Genomic DNA, 12,283 nt, shown 5'->3' with positions numbered 1-12,283 from the left:
TGGGACTCGATCCCGGGGTCTCCAGGATCATGCCCCAGGCTGCAGGCGGCGCCAAACCGCTGCACCACCGGAGCTGCCCAAAAGACATAATTCTTAACAGCGTTCCAAGGCACAATATCAGACAATGGTGGGATTTTTCCTTCTTTTCTCCTGCAAATCTCACATTTCAGGAAATGCAGACTAGATACCAACCCAAGCTTGCCTCTGCAAGCTTGTAATGTGATCCTTTGTGGCATTAAAAGGGGACATATTTGTCCCCCTTCCTTCCCTTCTGTGCTCTCTCTGCACATCTGCCTCTGCTGTTGCCACAGCTTTGCCCATATCCAATGCAGCTCCTTTCACCTGCCAGAACCATGCTGGCACATTGAAGATGAATAGCAGCTAGTGCATTCCATTTTCAGCACCTGGATGACCAGGGGTTTGGCTTTAATCTTGCATGGCATCGTGTATTTCTATTGATTCTAAGTAGACAAAGAGGGAGCTTCTCTGTAATTGTGCCCTGCCACTATTGTGACCATGAGCTGTTAACAGGAGATAAGCGAAGCAAAGGCTGGCCAACCCCATGTGGTGATTCAAACCCCATTGTAGCTCTTATATTCTCCCTGGTAGAGAGTAAAGTTGGGACAGTTAAAATTGATTTTCTCTGACTTAATTGACTATGGGTGAGGACATATTCCGTCAATATTTCTTCAGTATTCCTTGAAGAAACTAAGTGAGAACGCTTGCAGAGAAAGCAAGTTAGATCGGGGTCCCATAAGTCTGATACCTTGAATTTATTTTGTCTTTTTAAAAATCAAACTATAATCTACATATCAGAGAAGCGCAGAGTTTAAATATATAGCTTGATGAGCTGTAACACCGTTGTAACTACCATCCCAATCATGAGTATTTCCATCATCCTAGAAACTTCCCTTACATTCCTTTCTAGTCCATTCCCCTGCCAGAGGCAACCACTTTCTAACTTTTACAGCCATAGCTTACTTTGGCCTGTTGTTGAACTTCATATAAGTGGAAATACATAGCATTTTGTGTGTCTTAGATTTCTTTTGCTCCACACAATGTATTTGAGATTCATACATGTTGTTGTGTGTATCCGTGACTCGTTCCTTTTTGTTGTTCAGTATGATCTAATTGTATGAATATTCCACAGTTTACTTATCCATTCACCTACTGATGGCCATTTATTTGGGTTATTTGCAGGGTGGGGATATTATGCACGAAGTTGCCATGAACAAATCTGTTACAGTCCCTTTAGTGGACATGTGGTCTATTTCACATCCTACATACTTAGGAGTAGAATTTCTGAGACATAAGATAGGTCCACGTTTGACTTTGTAAGGAACTGCCATACTATTTTCCAAAGAGGTTATACCATTTTATATGCTCACCACTTCCTCACCGATACTTGGCATTGTGTTTTAACTAGTCTACGGCCATACCACCCTGAACGCGCCCGATCTCGTCTGATCTCGGAAGCTAAGCAGGGTCGGGCCTGGTTAGTACTTGGATGGGAGACTATTCTAAAGCTAAAATAGTATCTCATCGATGCCACACTGAACCATTACCTTCAAAATCAGGGAGCCAAAAAGTTGGAAGTGAAAAAATATCAGACTAGATCCTTCCTGTTCAACCTGGATGTGGGCCCAGACCTGTAGCTACACTCAACTTCCCCTTGCTCTGGGTCAGTGTGGACTTAACATTCCATAATAAAGGGCTTTGAAAAGTTGATATGCTACCATATTCAGTAGAACTGACATATCATCCATCTTTAATTCCCTCTCTTCTCCCAAATCTCAACACAAATATTCAACCAAATATGACATGTAACTGATCAACACTCAGTAAGAAACTGACTGAAATACCAATTTCAATGTTTCATCTATTACACCAAAAAACAAGTTCAAAATCACTGCTGAAATTAAACTCATGGATTTATTACCACAGAAAAGCTAAAGGCTAAAGTGTAAATCCTAAAAGACAGCCACCCTTAAACTGCAGTCATTCACTCCATGATTTTGTGTCTTAACCAGCCAGGGGACTTGAGTACTCATCTATGAAATGGGTGCGCCAAATCTGGGAGTTAGAGGTATTGGATGAGAATTGATTAACTTTGAAAAAATTCCAAACTTCCTTTAAAAGGGCTTCCTAGGAGCAGGCTTCCTGCTGGGATCCTGATGTGGAACTTGATCCCAGGACCCCAGGATCACGCCCTGAGCCAAAGGCAGACACTCAACCACTAAGCCACCCAGATGCCCCCTTCCATGTGGTTTAAATAAACATGTTAAAAATCCTTGCTGACATTTAAGAACTTGTTATGCATGTACGCAGCAAAGACGAAGGGCAAGTATATCAGAATGTCTAATGGGGACAGCAAAAAAAAGGGGGGGCTTCCTAGGGTGCTTGGGTGGCTCAGTGGGTCAAACATCTGCCTTCGGCTCAGGTCATGATCTCAGGGTCCTGAGATTCAGCCCCACATTGGGCACCCTGCTCAGTGGGGAGCCGGCTTCTCCCTCTCCCTCTGCCTGATACTCCCTTGCTTGTGCATTCTCTCCCTCTCTCTCTCTCTCTCTGTCAAATAAATAAAATCTTTTTTTTAAAAAAGGGACTTCCTATAAAATACATGATTTTTTAATTTCCTCTTTATTTTATATTTTGTCCTTTTTGTCCGGCTCTTTCTGGAGTCCACAGCTAATAATAAATAATGCTCATTGACTGACCTTCTTCACTTCCCACAGGTGGTGACATAGAACAGCTGTACATAGGAGAACATCTCCCTGTAAAATGTATCCCAAAGCTTCCCAGAGTTATGAAAAAGATCGCATAAGAAGGATTAAGAGGTAGAGAGAGGAGCAGTGCTCTTTCCTCAGCTGCAGTTTGATGAGCCTTGGTCACTAAGGCTGCTGCTCATGGCACCGTGGCAAGAGGAGAGCTTCCCTTCAGGGCTGCCACTGTCCTAGCAGGTTGCAAATGCCTTGCTTGGCAGAGCAGATGATGTTAAGGAGCACAGCCCATCCACTTGCCAGGCCTCCTATGCAGCCAGTCCTGATCCATGAGCGACCTATCCCCAGAATTCATCATACTCCCTGGTGGTGAATTTTGAGAGCTATGGGCACGGTGCAATGGGCTCAGTGTGCCAGTGTCCTCTCTGATAGAGAACCTAAGGAATAAAAACTATGGAAATCAGCTGGAGTGGTCACCACATATGAAGTGACATATGACGTATGCAGAAGTTTTAAGAGTTCATGTGCAGTTTGCCATGTTTTTGTTCTACTTCTCCGGTGATCATGCATTTATCGGTCTGGATCCCTATGGAGTAATCGTGAACAGGTCCTCTATTGCTGTACAATGGAGGTCAAGTAAAAGCAGGACCCTGTGCTTTCATGACCCTGACAGTGGGCACCTCTTTAATTTGGTGCCCTAGGCACTTCACTTGCCTCACTGGTCCTGATCAAGAATTAAGCTCTTCCAGTGCTAAGACACTGAGATTGGGGGTGGGGACGTTGTTACTGTAGCACCCTGTGGCTCACTCTGAAGGATAAAACACCAGATTGGAAAGATGAGCAGACTCCCGCACTGGGCCAGGGCTTTCTGTGACCTGCAGGCTCCAGCTCTAAAATCATTTCTGTTTTAGTTTGTAAGTAAGCCATGACATTTGGGAAAATTAAATCATATTAAGTAATCAAATTAAGGGCATTTGCAGATATTCCTGTATGTGAGAGGCACGGCCAGAAGGAAAAAAAATGAGCAAGTTAACAACATAATTGAAGATGGTCCCATGGTAGGATGACTGTACATAAATAGAAAGTAATAGGGGATCCCTGGGTGGCTCAGTGGTTGGGCGCCTGCCTTCGGCCCAGGGCGTGATCCTGGAGTCCTGGGATCAAGTCCCGTATCGGGCTCCTTGGATGGAGCCTGCTTCTCCCTCTGCCTATGTCTCTGCCTCTCTCTGTGCGTGTCTCTCATGAATGAATAAATAAAATCTTTAAAAAAAAAAAAAAAGAAAGTAAGTAATAAGCCAATAGGCTGGTCCAGATTCAAATCAAATGCCTACTGTGCTCTTCTCAGGACCCATTAAAAGCAATACAATTCCATTTGAATCATCCACACAGATCTGCCACAACTTACCTGCTGGAGTCCCATCAGGCTCTTCACGTACACAGCGACGGGTATAAGCAGCTCTACCAACAGAACACAGAAAACCCGTAATACTCTTTATCACAGAGCTTTAGATGCCTGCCTAAAAGTTTCCATTTGCCTTCAAAATAAGCACCTAGTTAAGTACTATGTGGTAACAAAGTTGGGTTCTTTGGAATCAAAACTGTGATGAGCTCTCAGACCTTTTCTAAAACATCAAAGTAATTTCCCTGTGCTGCAAACCCTTAGATATATCACATAATGAGGATGATTGGCACATCATGTGGCCTTATGTGGGCGATTGCTCAGTGTTTGGAGAATGGGCCTAATACAGCCAAGACTGAGCTTAAGCCCAGGTGGGTCAGTTAGCTTCACACAGAGAAAATCCTTCACAGCCACAAACTACACCCACAATTGCAGTCTCAGGACAAATTCAGTCAAATTAGCCACAAAGGAGCCTGGATAAGCAATGCCTATAGCTCTCCACAACTCATCATCGCTAATGGAAAAATAAGTCCGAGCACTCCTCTTACTGCTTACATCATCTCTCCGGGGTCCTGGCTACTCACATGCTATCTTTTAGACATGCTCTTCTCTAAAACATTACTACTTTATAACAGGATAAATACCCACATAGGAGCTTCCTCTCGGCACAGGTCCTGGACAACTTCTTTTTTTAAATTTTAGTATGTTAATTGAGCCCTTTCTCCTGAACTTCGAACCCAGTGGTGACCGTCCTCCAGGGCCTCCTCTCTTGGATGTTCTGGAACTCACAGGGCTCAGTTAAAACCCAGGCCATCCCTTTCTTCCCCCACCACCTTAGCCTCCTGCCCTGCCAGGGTCAAGAATGGTGAATCAAAGCCTGAAAGCTGGGAGTTTGATTCCTCTCTTTCCCTCACTACCTGCATCCATCTTCAAATGCTATAGATTTTCCACCTCAATACCATTTGCACCTCACCCTTCATCTTCACATCCCTTACCGTTGTGCCCCTTTAAGCCTCACTTTCTCCCCTTGGGTCACCACAAAAGTTTCCTGACTATTCTCTGCGATGTCATGCCCCTCTAATGTACCTCTCACTCATGCCAGAGTAATCTGAGGCAAAAATCTGATTTTGACACCCTTCTGTTTTGAAAAGTCCCAAGTGCCCTATTGAGTAGAGAATAAATCCCAGAGCTGGGCTCCTGGATTTTCACATTTCTCTCAAAATACCTGTAGTTCCCACACGCATTCACACACCATTCTCTCGAAATACCTTTAGTTCCCCACATGTATTCACACACCACCCGGCGCAAACTGCTTGTAGTCCTCTGTACTCACTACATCATTTCACACCTCCATGCTTTTCCTCATGTAGGGTCACTAACTAGAAAACTCTTCCCTAAAAAAAAACAAAACAAAACAAAAACAAAAAACAACTCTTCCCTAATTCTGCCTGGGTGTTTTTACTCATCAGCTCGAATGTCACCTCTCTGACAAGGCATTCCTGAACTTCTTTCCTCGGTTTCCCTCCTGTGGAGCCATTATACTGGTAAAATTTTCTGACCCTGTGTTTCAGTTATTTTTTGCTACAAATCAACCCCCTTTCCACACAAAACATAGTGCTTTAAAACAACAACCATTTTATTAATTATAATGTTATCATTCTGCATGTGAACTGTTTCTGTTCTTTGTGATGTCAGCTGAGTCTGTGGTCACCTGGAAGATCTAAAATGGCTCACTCATGGCTGGCAGTTGGGGTTGACTGTTGTCTGGAACTCAGCCCCTTTTGCCTTCCTTGTTGCGACCTCTGGGGGTTTGGTCTTTTTACAGCATGGTGGCTGGATGCAGAGGGAGAGTGCCATTCTGCAGGGAGAGAGAAACTTCTGAGTGGAAAAAAAAGTTCTGCCCATCCTCTTCTACATTCCAGAATGCTGCTTCTACCATATTCTATTGGCCAAGGCAGTCACTGGGCAGGAAAAATAAATGCCAACTCTAAACGAGGAGTAGCATTCTTGAAACTGGGGAAGAATGACTTATTAGGGCTACATTCGGAGACTGGCTACCACACTCTGTTGGTTTGAATTCATTCTAGCCCTAAAATTCTGAAAGCCTCCTGAAGATAGGCACTATGTTTTAATCATCTCTTTACCCACAGTTCTTTGCATAGATCCTAGAACATGGTACTCAGAAGCTTAATACATATTTGTTGACTCTATCAATCCAGTCAAATCAGATTAAGTCAGCCCACAGTTTTTGAGCACCTATTCTGTGCTATTCTATTTTGTTGGGTGCTTTGCAGTTGATTTGTGCTCCAAGAGGTTATAAATTAGGACACCATTGTGCCAAAGGGACACGACACAAAAGGAGATGATTAATAGTTCAAGGCAATTAAAGACAAACCATGGCTGGGGTGGGGGGAGGCATCCATGATCGATTGCCATGCTAACTGTATGGGCACTAATCCTTATAGATCTTCAGAGGAGGCTGTATTCACTTCAGACAGAAGAGATTTTAGGTAGGAAGTGGGGTTGGAGATTTCAGGTTGTACTACAAAGCTGTGATCACCAAGACAGTGTAGTACTGGCACAAAAACAGACACAGATCAATGGAACAAAATAGAGAATCCAGAAATGGACCCCCAACTCTATGGTCAACTAATATTCAACAAAGCAGGAAAGACTATCCACTGGAAAAAGGACAGTCTCTTCAATAAATGGTGCTGGGAAAATTGGACATCCACATGCAGAAGAATGAAACTGGACCATTCTCTTATACCATACACAAAGATAAACTCAAAATGGATGAAAAATCTAAATGTGAGGCAAGAATCCATCAAAATCCTAGAGGCTAACACAGGAAATACCCTTTTTGAACTTGGCCACAGCAACTTCTTGCAAGATACATCTATGTTAGGCAAGGGAAACAAAAGCAAAAATGAATTATTGGGACCTAAGATAAAAAGCTTCTGCCCAGCAAAAGAAACAGTCAACAAAACTAAAAGACAACCTACAGAATGGGAAAAGATATTTGCAAATGACGTATCAGATAAAGGCTAGTATCCAAGATCTATAAAGAACTTCTTAAACTCAACAGCAAAGAAACAAACAATCCAATCATGAAATGGGCAAAAGACATGAACAGAAATCTCACAGAGGAAGACATACACATGGCCAACAAGCACATGAGAAAATGTTCCGCATCCCTTGCCATCAGGGAAATACAAATCAAAACCACAATGAGATACCACCTCACACCAGTGAGAATGGGGAAAATTAACAAGACAGGAAACAACAAATGTTGGAGAGGATGTGGAGAAAGGGGAACCCTCTTGCACTGTTGGTGGGAATGTGAACTGGTGCAGCCACTCTGGAAAACTGTGTGGAGGTTCCTCAAAGAGTTAAAAATAGATCTGCCCTATGACCCAGCAATTGCACTGCTGGGGATTTACCGCAAAGATACAGATGCAGTGAAACGGCAGGACACCTGCACCCTGATGTTTCTAGCAGCAATGTCCACAATAGCCAAACTGTGGAAGGAGCCTCGGTGTCCATCGAAAGATGAATGGATAAAGAAGCTGTGGTCTATGCACACAATGGGATATTCCTCAGCCGTTAGAAATGACGAATATCCACCATTTGCTTCGACATGGATGGAACTGGAGGGTATTATGCTGAGTGAAGTTAGTCAGAGAAGGACAAACATTAATGGTCTCACTCATTTGGGGAATATAAAAAATAGTGAAAGGGAATATAGGGGAAAGGATAGAAAATGAGTGGGAAATATCAGAGAGGGAGGCAGAACATGAGAGACTCCTAACTCTGGGAAACAAACAAGGGGTAGTGGAAGGGAGGTTGGCGGGGGGGATGGGGTGACTGGGTGACGGGCACTGAGGGGGGCTCTTGACAGGATGAGCAGTGGGTGTTATGCTATATGTTGGCAAATTGAACACCAATAAAAAATATACAAAAAGGGCAGCCTGGGTGGCTCAGCGGTTTAGCGCCTGCCTTCAGCCCGGGGCGTGATCCTGGAGACCAGGGATCGAGTCCCACGTCAGGCTCCCTGCATGGAGCCTGCTTCTCCCTCTGCCTGTGTCTCTGCCTCTCTGTCTCTGTCTCTGTCTCTCTCTCTCTCTGTCTCTCATGAATAAATAAATAAAATCTTTAAATATATATATATATATAAAAGAAAAAAGGAAGTGGGGTTGGATCTGAATCCAAATGTCAAGCTAGGACCTGGGATGGGAGACAACTATGATCACAGAAGCAATTATATAGAAATGGGATGACACAAGTTGTATTACTTATTGGGCCTACATACACTGGTAAATTTTTTTTAACAGAATCTTTGCTATAATCACACTCTAATAAGTAAATAAATAACATTGGTCAAACATGTGAGTTCTAAATAATTTTTTAAATAACTAAAAGAGAGGCTCAGTCACTTAAGCATCTACCTTCAGCTCAGGTCATGATCTCAGGGTCCTGGGATCAAGTCCCGCATCGGGCTACCTGCTCAGCAGGAAGCCTGCTTCTCCCTCTCCTTCTGCCTGCTGCTCCCCCCGCTTATGCTCTCTCTCCTCTGTCAAATGAACAAATAAAAATCTCTAAAATAAAATTAAACAAATAAATAAAACATACATGTCAGAAATTTTGCTCACTAAATGTCAATTTTCCCCTCCGTTTCTCAACCTCCTTGAGGTTGTTTTGGGGCAAAGTGCATATGAGTCCTGGTCCAAGGCAATGAAGAATAAATGGGAGGTCTCTGTGCTTCCTGGTTCCCTTCTGTGCACTTGGGAGTGAAGAATTCTGAGAAAATACAACTAAAAGGTGGAATTTAGCTAGTATTGGTAAGTTAAGCATTGTTAGAGAGCTGTGAAAGAGGGTCGCCTCACCTGCTTCTGACTTTGATGTGAGCAAAAAATGCATATTGTCTTCAACCATTGAGATTTTTAGGTTTGGTTTGTTGCTACAACACAGCTTTCCCTATCTTGACTATTACACCTAGTGTTTTCTATGAAGGAATTGAATGTCACAAAATAAAAATTTTTCATTCCCTATTTAAAGATAACAAGCACAGAAAACTTTTAAAATCTCCCTTTGACTTATCTACAATTGGGGGTTATGCCTTCTTGCCTAGGAGCTATTCTAATTAAATAGTCAGCATCTATAATCTCTTGTGTATATTGATTGGACTCACTTTGCAGTGCTGTGTAGAGCAATCTGCAATAACTAATCATGAGCAGTAGAAGGTGAGCAAGGAAAGACAAGAGTTTACTTGAAATAAACGGTTAATCCTCAAACCTTATTAAGTCATCTTCCCTAGCCAGACTTTTTAACATGGCTAATAACTAGTAGAAAATGACTCTCCCTTCTTCCTCTTTCCTGTTTCTCTTTCTAATGGGCCTACCAATTAAATGAGTGGTAACCAAAAGGTCAGTCACCTAAGGAAACAAGGGAGTCAGGAGCTAGAGAAATCTACAAGCTACACGACTGGAGTCTGAACCTTGGGTGGCAGCTTGACTTGGGCTATGTTTTGTTGCCCAAGACTGTTGTGGATGAGGTACTTTATTTCCTCTTTATTTCTATTTAGTCTATTTCTTCCATTTATTCTCTGGACTGAAGCAATGCCCAGCTGCATACTGGATTCTGGGTCCTCTTGAATTTCTTAGGCTATGCATTAAACCTGAGCCAAAGAATACCTACTCTTTGGGGTAAATTCCTCTGAAGTGAGCAGTGCTTGCATAAGGACCCTCCTGAGAGTGGTCCTACATCATTCAGGGAGCTAGATATATTAAAGGGTAACAGATTTGCCTCTTAATTATCTTCCCTGAAGAGAGAAAACCAAGAAAATAAATATCCCAACCCCTCTCCTCCTGCCCATCTCCTGCCAATGCCTCCCACTAGCTGAGCCTAACCAGGATCCAGAGGGCCAGGAGCCCATGGATGCAGTCCATACAAATCAGTCTCCCAGGGCTCAGAGTAAGATGGAAAAGGACAGAGAATAGTACTGGAGAAGCAAATGGAGAATATGTAGCACATTGAATAAGATGGAAAGGCGACTTTAGAGAAAATTTATATTTAACTAAACTAATCTCAGTCATCAACTTACACACACCAATACATACAATGAGTATATTGAAGTTTAGAGATCTTTGCTTTGTCTCTCAAGATACCAATTCTCTTCTCCCTCCACCCAAAATCAGAACAGTGAAGAAGTGAAGACCAGAAGAGCATTTGCCTCTTCAGAATACAATGCATGTGAGTGTTGGACATCTCATTAGTACCCAACCAAACAGGAACCACCACAAAACTTTCCTATGGCCTTTGTGCTAAAAAGATGCCCTTTTGTTGAATGAGCCAGAAGGCATTAGAGTTTCCCCACCTCTGATCACCAGCTGGAAGGAATTGTCTCTGGAAAGGAGAGTTCATGGCCTAGTCCCAAATACTCCACACTCTCAGTATCTGTGGGTCCCAACACCCCTATCAGGGGTATGACTCAAAGAGCACAAAAATACTGATGAAGATATCCTTTCTCCTGGCCCCAAAAGCTCATGTTCCTACCTCCTTTCAGGGTTAATTTTACCCAGATCATGCAACTCAGCCTGTCAGATCCCCTCAAATCTCTGCTACTTCCCCTGCCTGGAAGCTTTCAACATTCCCTTCATTCTCAGCTGCTTATGGCTCTCTACAGGCCTTTACCACTCATGCCTATTTCTCCGCCTTCCCTAGTATGCACTTGGCCAGCCTCAGCCTCACAGGGGTTACAGGATTCTGTGGATGAGGTCCTTCCTGTGACCCACTCTCTAAGTGCCCTCTTCTTCCATTGGTTTGCATTGGTTTCCTTCTTTCCCAGAGTACCCTCTGCCTCCTTCTCCTCAGGGATGCTATCATTCCAGTCCATATTCCAGTAGGGAATTCTATGCCTTTAGATCCCAAATACTTGTCAGGAATCATATCTCTGATGAGCAGCCCAAAAAAGTGCTTAATGTACCAAGACAACTCCTGTGGGGCTTCTTATGTTCCTAGTGGGATGGGATGAGAATGAGGAATGTTAGAGGATAATTAAAGAAAAAGAAACTAAAATCTCTTGCCTATATGAGATAGTATGTTTCAAAGATTTTATTTAACTCATTAATTAACGAGAAAACCAGTAAGATGTTACAAATGATTCAAAGGATAATTCAAAGAGCCATACGTATCTAGGTAGACAGTAAGGAATGTTAAAGTAAATGCACAAACTGATGCCAAATGAGTCAAAATAAGTTGCATTCCACTCAACACAACTCACTCTCATTTCTGTGGACAAGAATCGTGTGCATTATTACTAGTTTTCTGCAACTTACAGAGTAATAAAATGGCTCAAAATCAATGAAAGGTGGAGATAACCATGAATGGTGCTCCAAAAAGGACACTCAGTAAATGTGGTTTGGTTTTTTGTTAGTTAGTCTGGTTTTATTTGCCAATTTTAAGGTCTTTCACAATTTTTTCTGATAGGAGAAAGGCCTCTCTTCCTTTCCCATACCAATCTATAACCATTGTTAACTATTGGAAGCACTGTATATGAGGTGGAAATGGGTATTTTTGTTTGTGGAGACCAATACATGGGTCCTCCAAACCTCAATAAATGCTGTAGACCCAATGTATGGTTCCACTCCCCAAACTCATATGTTAAAATCCTAATGCCCAATGTGATGGTATTAGGAAGTGAGGCCTTTGGGAAGTGATTATATCATAAGAGTAGAGTCCCCATGAGAATTAGTGTCCTTATAAAAGACTGGAGAGCTTCCTTTACCCTTCAGCCATGTGGGAATGTAGTAAGAAGATGGCCAGTTGTGATGCAGAAGAGTGTTCTCACCAGAACCCAGTCATACTGGCAACCAGTTCTAGAACTACCAGCCTTTAGAACAGTGAGAAATAAATTTCTGTTGTTTATAAGCTACTGAGTTTATGTACTTTGTGATAGCAGCCAAACAGACTAAGACAACAAAGGGTGGAAGTCTCCTCCCTCTTAGAGCACTGTTATTCAGAGTGTGGTATGGCATCACCTGAGAGCTTGTTTAGAAATTCAGATTTTTGGCCTTTGTCTAAATCAGAATCTATATTTTAAAAGATCCTAGTCCTGGGTTCAGAGTGAGCAGAAAAAAAAAGATCCTAGACCTAAAGAAATTGA

At 42.6% G+C, this 12,283-nt stretch overlaps 1 long non-coding RNA gene across 1 annotated transcript; it reads right to left on the bottom strand.

Annotated features, from left to right (window-relative positions):
- Window positions 1-5,737: 5,737 nt before the first annotated feature.
- Window positions 5,738-11,995, bottom strand: LOC111094663. Its single transcript, XR_005385936.1, has 2 exons — window positions 11,906-11,995; window positions 5,738-5,977 (listed from the first exon to the last, which is right to left on the bottom strand). It is a non-coding gene; the product is annotated as an uncharacterized LOC111094663 (long non-coding RNA).
- Window positions 11,996-12,283: the final 288 nt, after the last annotated feature.

The sequence above is a fragment of the Canis lupus genome, chromosome X, assembly GCF_011100685.1.
Source record: "Canis lupus familiaris isolate Mischka breed German Shepherd chromosome X, alternate assembly UU_Cfam_GSD_1.0, whole genome shotgun sequence".
In the NCBI taxonomy this organism is placed as follows: Eukaryota; Metazoa; Chordata; class Mammalia; order Carnivora; family Canidae; genus Canis; species Canis lupus.
The sequence above is the reverse complement of the archived record's forward strand: the minus strand, read 5'-3'. Positions and strand labels throughout refer to the sequence as shown.